This window comes from Corvus kubaryi, unplaced genomic scaffold (assembly GCF_017639235.1).
Source record: "Corvus kubaryi isolate FWS band 111438036 unplaced genomic scaffold, C.kubaryi_AGA036_p1.0 37270, whole genome shotgun sequence".
Lineage (NCBI taxonomy): Eukaryota > Metazoa > Chordata > Aves > Passeriformes > Corvidae > Corvus > Corvus kubaryi.
This window is the reverse complement of record NW_024581083.1, coordinates 1,207,895-1,216,586: the sequence shown is the minus strand read 5'-3', so window position 1 is coordinate 1,216,586 and position 8,692 is coordinate 1,207,895.

Here is an 8,692-nt window from a genome sequence, read left to right as displayed (position 1 = left end):
TTTTTTTACACATTTCTCTTTGAAAAGAAAGATGATTTAACTTCATTTACATTAGTGGTCTCTCTATGAAAAACTTTATGATAACAATTTCCCTCTGAGGTTACTGAAAACTGAGCACAGAACTACACAGGCAGAACAGCCTTACCACACTCAACCTTGAATAATAAAATACAGTGAAATAAAGTCTAAAGGCAAAGCACAAACCTGCCATAAAAACAGTTCATTTAAATAGCTCCCTAAATACAACAAAAACTACGACTATAACTAAACATCATGAATGCAAGCCTCAAGAACAGCAGATATACAAAAGCACATTAATGGTGAAGTTTTGATGAGACACTGAAGTCCAGTGGAACTTGTATTCTAATTTTAGATTAGTCATAAGAAACGGGGACAGGCAAGGCCCAGCTCAGCAGGCAGCTTTCCTGTAGGAATCTGTCCCTCTAGCTCCTATTCCCTCATTTCCTAACCAAGTTCCCTACACTGGACACATCAGATCATAGAACAGTTCTCCACTGTTTTACCAGCTGAAATGCCTTGTCTGCTGTTGTTAACCATAATCCATAAACCTTTGTCATAATCCATTTTAATGTGAAGCCACATCTATGAGAAGACCAGTAATTGCCAACATTTATCATAATATCAAAGAAAAATCTGACCTTTTCACTTGGAGAAAGACAGTGTCATCCCATGGTTCATTACTTAAGTCAGTGATGTGTTTTAAAATTGCCATTTTAAATTATTTTTAAAGTCCTATTACTCATCTAAACATGATAATTTAAACCAAAGCCAGATCCCAGCTGCTCAAATCAGCACACACAATTTAAAACAGATCCTGAGACTACAAAGACATTCTGTATACCACAGGAAAAAAAGAGGCTTATTATAATTTTAATATTACTAGTCTTTGATATAATCAGTGTGAAAAAATCTGTTAACAATTAAAATAAAGAGCATTCGACCTCAAATGCCTAACAGAAGTTAACAATGTTCTCATTGCTATGATCAAGAATAAACAGTTATTTAATGAAGACATGCATAAGCATCCTAATTTATAGTTCAGGATTTATATGCATATTTAGCATGGGAATACTAATTGCTGCTAAAGATCAACTAGCCAAAAGCTTTTCACTGTGCTGCTTAGTTACACTTGAAAAGGCACCTTTGGTGCTCTATTTTGACCACGTGAGAAAGGCTGCAGTGCCTGTCACAGGACATTTGTAGGGCTTACCAAGACTATGAAGTAGCTTCAAAAGACATAAATAAGTTTTTTTAAAAATTTGGTACTACTCAAGATAAAAATATAATAAAAGCAATAAGCAAATATTTCAAAAGTTAGGAGAACATTAGGTAATAAAGTTGAAATTAACCTTTTTGATAGTATTATTGCCCAGCTACCCAGAGTACACTACCATTTACAAGGGGTATAGGAGAACCCAGGTAAATCTCTAAATTCTCACCTCATTTTTCTGTTGCATCCGTTTATGTTTGAGCTACTCTTTCACCTTATCATTAGTGAGAATCTAACAAGAAGCACTGCTTTCCTTCACACTGAACTAATTAGCAGAAAATAGCACCCCAGCAATTTCTCTTAAGCCATTCTATAATGGGGATGACTCAGTCCACCAAAAATCAGCCCTGAGTGCTGAACAATGTGGTTATTTTGCTGCTCTCCTAATTCTGAGTTAATCCCTATAAGCAATATGTTAAGAAGAGTGTTTCAGTGCTCAGAACCATTTACATTTCTCCTTTAATTTAAGGAACCATCTACAAGGCACTGCTGCTGAGACTCTATAGGAATTCACTCAAATTTGCAGTGGCACTTCTCAGTTAACATTGCCCAAGTTAAGACTTAAACAAGAATATATGTACAACTTGATATTTTAGCAGGATTAGTATAGAGTGATAACGGTTTGCTTTAGAGGTACTTTTAAACCTAAAAACCTCAGGTGAATCCACCTAAGTCTGAGTAGATTATCTAGGCTAAGTCTGGCTAAAGCAAGACTTTGCAAAGGTTGATACTGTGGCATTTGGCGTGAAGCAGTGTAAGTTCCATGGCTGGGAAGCTTTTTGCAGCACACATTTTAGGCCATTCAATAGCACAATTTGTCTGTGGGAACAGATCAGTTATATTACTAAGTACTAAAATCATGGACACAAAGCAGTAAATATGGTTTCAGGCCATCTTTACTGAGGCATTTTGTGAGATCTTGCACTCAAGATTAAATAGTTTTGTATTTTGAGATACATCATGAATATGTAACAATGAAATAAAAGCCAATTGTGTTTAGAATTAAAACTAGGCTCTAAGCTGTTGATCTGTCAGTAAAGCTATTAATTAGTATAATTACATAGAAAATGAAACTGGAATTCTCAATGTTAGAATATTTTACCAGGCTAAGCAAATAGAAAGAACAAAGAACATATTTAAGTGATTAGACTCTTGTTTCATCTTTCCAAATTGCCCCATTTTACTCAATCGTGTTCACTTCATTGCTTTTATTTTTAATTTTTGCATTCAAAAGTATAAGAGGAAAACAGTTACACTAAGGAAAAAAATATCCAAACCACCACAAAAAGATTGGGGGTTGTTTGGTTTTTTTACAAACATTTTCCAGCAGCTTTGGAAAAATCTATTTGCCTTCTGGTAAGACTTCAGCCCAGCAGTCCCAGAATGAGACTGGCCACTGCTGTGGGTGATGATGCACTTGCAGACTGGCAGAGAAGCAGGCAGCTGAAGATAAAACTTGTGCCTAAAGGACTGAGAACTCCCTCGAAGCCATCAAACTCTGTATCTACTATTTCTTTATATAACCAGATATCAGATACTGTTAATTTAGTTAACTTCAAAAACATCAATTTCTACCTGATTCGTGTGGTCTCATGACAATTTATACAGCTCTACAGTCAGAGCAGGACTGCTTAGCCCTAAACAGTATCAGCTAAGATCAAGAAAGCATCCACTAGGTTCAGCTAATAAAGTATTTGATTTCACCATTTAAAGGGGGAGGGAGTGTCATACATGAACTCCCTAATTAGCTTGGTCTTTGCATGTTAAGTGTTTTAATTAGTTAATTTGGGTTAAACAATTTTAATTGAGTGTTAATGTTCACCCATCAGTCCAGGTACAAATATCAAGTTCTGCTATTAGTGTTTTCACTTGTTCAAAGCAGTTTTTCTGCACCAGGTCCAGTTAAAATTCCCCAGTTAAAAGTGTCCCAGTTAAAAATCCCTTTCCAACTTTAAACCATTTGTACACTGTAAGAGTTGTTTTTCTCATGTTCTCTGTATTCTTTTACAAATGTTTTAAGATGTGTTGGATGTATTTTAATATTTATTTTAAGGGTTTCTACTTTGCTCCTTAGTCTCAGAACCAGCTCCAAACCCCAGTTTCTAACAGCCAACAGCCAGTTTTAGACCTTTGGCCGTTGGTCTGTAAGTAAGCTCTGTGGCAACCTGAATCTTAATGAGGACATGTTAGCACCCTTACTCCAGGTGCTGCTACCCCAACCCTGACAACAACGAGCTATTGGTAGACAGAGATGATCTGTCAAAAGGGAAGCTCCAATCACTTAGGACCAAAGGGGTGTGCCATGGGCGGGCTGTGGGCGGACTGGGGCGGAGCAAAGGCACTATAAAATAGCGAGTCAGCGTCAGAGCAGGCGCAGACTACTGCAGATTTCAGGTGTAGTGGGCGTCAGTGCTGGGCACTTAAGCCTTACTCCTATTTAGGAGCCTTTAATAATTTTTCTTTGACTTTTGGGTTAGCTAAAATCAGCCCAGCACTGTAAGTTTTCCACCAGAGGTCCAGTGCTGTTTAAGCCCAAAGATCTCTAATTCCTGCGTTCCCGGAAATACCTCTTGAGCCACTAGGATCCCAAATTTTTATATTTTTCTGATTTTCGTAATTTTTCAATTTTTCTGTTTTAATAAATTATTTTTTTTCTGAGAGTTGTCTCGTTCCTCACAGGGAGTGCAGCAGGGGTTGGGATGAAAAGTAAAATCAAGAGTTTAGATAAAAAAAATGCTGTTAGAAACAGTCTTAAAAATGAAAATGCTAGAACAGAAACAAAGCTAAACTATCCAACTCAGCTTACTGCTCTTATTACAACCAGGGATAAATATACTCAACAGTAACAATAAAGTGATACTTGAAAAACCAATAGCAATTAAGTATTCTACAGTTTAGTCTTTTAGTTTCTATAGAGCAACAAACCCCAACCACTAAAAATAACTGATGATTTTTCATATATTCCTATGTAAGACTGTTTCTAGAGAGTCTAAATTAAGCTCTTCACATGAGCCTCATTATAAATAAAACCCTATAGCTTATATTTATATTATATATATATAAACTATATGACACAGATAACTTGTAGCAGTCTTAGCTTGAAGGCTTCATAACACCATTTTCTAGTAAAACCTGATCTCAAAAGTAAAACATACTTTTAGAGACATTAAATATTTTTGCAGTGAATTACAGCTCTTTTAACTTATGGTTTTATTTTTCTTTTCTGCTTTGAATTCTTCTTTATTGTTGTAAGCATCAGAGATACATAAGCACTAACTAGCATTTTCAAAATTACTCAACAGATACTAATGGAATAGAGGTTTACACGAACTTCAATACAGTCATACCATCCCACATTTTAAAATGCTGCTTAAGAAAAGCTAAAATGAGAAAATGTCTGTAGCTTAACATATTTCACACAAATGAACACTATATATTTTAAGAAAAGAGAGATCAAAAAACCAAAAAAATTATCTTACACTTTATAGTCACCTACGCAATACACCTAACCTGGCAGATTTTTAGGGGACGTCAGGCTCTTTTATAGCAGGCCTGAAACGAGCTCCAGGTGACAGCTATTGATGTGAAATAGCTAATGACCTCCAGCTGGGAAAGCTGGTTAAACTTTTTGCTCAATTTGATTAGAAATTCACAGAGACAGTGCTAAAGTTATCGTCCAGAATATAGCTGATGATCTGTTTGAAATTTAATTCAATTAAAATTAAAGACAATTCCTCTGTCCAACTGTTTAGCGGGAGTAAAAAAAAGTGCAGTCACGACAATTAATTTGGAACATAACTTTGCTCAATAGGAAGCTATATTAGTTCACTGGATAATTTTGCCCTCGATATTTGATGGCTGTTACTCGTGTTCGGCTCCCGGGACGGGCACGGGAAGCGAGACCGGGAGCCGCAATGGCGCGGGACGGCCGCCAGGTGGGGCTGGAGCCCCGCGGCAGCCCCGGCACCGCCTCGGCGTTCCCAGGGAATTAAAGTCGGGAATAAAAACCTGCGGCGAAGGGTACAGCGGGTGTTTAAATGACTGCCTTAGAGAAGCTCTGCTATTAGCGAGCATATAAAAAACCCGCACACAAACTGCAATAATTTATAATGAGTTTTATAGCATTGTAATTGTTTGGGTTAGTTCATGGTTGTGCAATTAAAAGTGTTGATGATGGTGTCTATATGCATACTTTTATGTCACAAAGTGTGGCTTTTAAGTACTTACTTGATGCTGTTACCAAATAGGATAGCGGCATTTAAACACTGAATTAGCTATAGATCAGTGCAATAAATTGAATGTAAACTTGTGTCAACTAAGTAAAAAAATGTAAGGAAAAAAGCAGAGGGGGTTCTGAGGCACCATTAAATTACGGCGTGGCAATATTGGATATCTGCATTTATGCTGGGTGTGAAGTTCAAGTGGCTTTTTAAGATATTGCTAAAAGAAAGAAAAGTTAAAATAACTTTGAGTCATCATACACTCCGGGTTCTATTACATGTGGATTTGGCAACCTTGTTTTGGGATTGACTGATCCCTTGAGTTAGCAGGCATAAACCAACAACAACAAAAAAATCAGTTCCCTGAGGTTGTCATAAAACTTGCATTGTTATTTTGTTGTTTTTAGCAACATCTTGCAATTTTGACTTTAACCATGAATATCTGGAAAATATGAAAGATGCATCAAATTTTACCCTTTCTTTTAAGAATATATTGTATACTGAAGGAAGTATATTTTCATAACTGGACTCTTGGGTTACATAAATCCAGGAAGCTCATCGTGAGGCTCCTGTCCCATTCAAGCAAGCAGTAAAAAATGTGACCAATCTAAATAAAAGTAATGGCAAGGTTTCATAAGGGAGTTACAAACCTGAGAGTTTGTATTTGAAAGAGACTCTCACACCTACTTGATAGATTTTGCAGCGATCACATGTGGCCACAGAAGGCTATTTAAGGTCAGAAAAATGCTAAGTAAAGTCGTGTTTTGCTAAGACGACTGAAATAGTGAGATGGAGTGATTTGGATGAGGTCAGTGTCTAATAGTTTAGAGAGGATTAGAAATAGTTCTTGGCCCTCAATCTGTTGCTGTAATTACTGAGCTACTCGAGCTCCTCACAGAATAACTCAGGTATTGGTATTACAGCTCTTAATACTCATGGTAATAAATTAAAACACATTAATATTCTGGATTCTGTTTAACAGAAGGTGAGAGTGTCCCATCTCAAAAAAGCAGAACATTTTCATATTTACCTGCTGAAAAATCTGGACAGAGTTGAACCTGGGCTTTTATGAGTCGAACTAGCAGATAAAATAACATGGCTTTAAGTTGTGCAGCTCTGAGTGTTCTTAAATAATAAAGAGCAAGAACATGCGAAAAAACCCAAACAAACAAACAAACAAACCACAATCTAATGCTCCAGTAAGTTTTTTTATGGTGAACCCTGGGTCAGTTGTGCCAAAGTGACGGGTAGTAATCAGCACTTCTCGACAGACTGCTGAAACTCACTTGCTCCATGTAGCATTTGGTATCTCAGGCACAGTTAGTAAAACATCTGTCAGCTCATATGTTACCCTGAGCAATTAGCAGGGAAAGACCAAGAGGGCTTTTATAACTCACTGGTTTTTATGCAGATAAAAGCAACAATCCTCCTCCTCAGAGGAAAAAAAAAACCACCAACACACTTACTTGCTGCAATTAATCCCTTATTTTTGTAAGGAAATCTTCTGCTGGAAGATAAGACTCACAAAACATGGATTTCCATTTTATACAGGGTCAGCAGTGCACATATTTAATTAAGTTTGCTGATACAAAATGTCAATAAACAAAAGTATACAAACTACACACTGAGGAAACCTTTATGCTTCAGTAGCTACTGGATTCGTAGAATCTCTGTAGGGCAATGGTTGTTGTTGTTGAGTTCGGAAGCAGGAGAAAAGTACCTAACAGTAAATTTATGGTTACAGTAGCAAGCTAAGGACTAAGTATAACCTAAGCTGAAAAGAAACATGAAAAGTGACAGTCTTCTCATAGATAAGTGGGAAAAAAGTATTTGTTTCCATAAAGCCATATTTACCACAATCAATGGATATAATGACCTTGTCATTCTATGTTCTTCTTACAGCCTCTTAAAGTGAAATCCAGCTTCAAAACTAAGGAATCCTGGTATATATCAGAATCAGATATTGTAACACCAGGAAATGATCCTGCAGCATTCTGGCAAGATGGTCACTCCACCTAACAAATTGCTAACAGCTTGTTAGCAACCCATGCCTGTATTTTCTATTCACAAGTTGTAGATACGGTTGTGAAACTGTCCTAATGATTGCTGGTTCAGCAAAGGGAAGAGAACAGGTCTGAAAATAAAGGAATTTTTAAATAATGAATTTGTTACTTTGCATCCAAGCTCCTAACTCTGCTTTAAGCCATAAATGGAAATTCTAAGGTGAGGAAAATATTACGGAGTTTGCTAAATTATTTCATGTACTGAACATCAGCTATCATAGATGACTGTGGAATCAAAGAGGGGGAAGCAGCAGCTATTTTAGCTCTTTTATAATTTAGCAGGCTGTGAGGGTGGAGTAACCATGTTAATACTCAGCTCTTACAATGTTGGTTGGTTATTTTTTTCAAGATGTACTCACTCACTGTCAGGGCAGTTATATGGATTTCTTAATTAAGTCACTGTTACCCTTATTTTAAAACAAGGGGCTTTAGCTGTGGGTATTTGGAGTGATTAATCACACAGTGAATGCAGCAGAATCAGGATTAGAACAGGATTGTCTCGTTTCCTGTCCCTGTTTTAATCAACTTGGTATTCTTGTCTGTCTAGACCATTCTGTATTTAATTTTAAATCCCATTTCTGTTGACAGAAGCTAGACTCCCATTTTGATAGAAGAGTAGAAGTAGCATCATTTTGATAGCAGTAGTGTTTTATTGGCTCCCTCTGTCAAATTTTAAACTATGTGCTTATTTTCCCTGCCGCTTTCTTCTTAAGACATCTATTTCCGTCCCAGTTGCTCCAAATAGGATTGTTATCCCTGCATCTACTTACAGCCTGTTGCTTGAATTTAACCATGCATTACTTGAAGCATGTTTCTCTAAAGGGAGAATTTGCTATCACGTTTCCACGCAGTGGCTTTGGTTAGGGATGTCACATCAAGTAGAATAATAAGTACAAAAATATATGAATCTTGCAGAACAGATTAAAAATTTAACCACTGTTTAAAAGTTAAAAATTACTAAGGTTTTCTTTAGGGGGGGAGGGAAAAAAAGTACGCAGACACCTGTGCTTGGATTCCCAAACAGCCATGGTGAAACACTCCTGCTGATGGACTTTGCTCTTTGTGAATATCACTCAGATCTTCACAGGCTTAGGAAATCTGTGAATAATGGACAATTT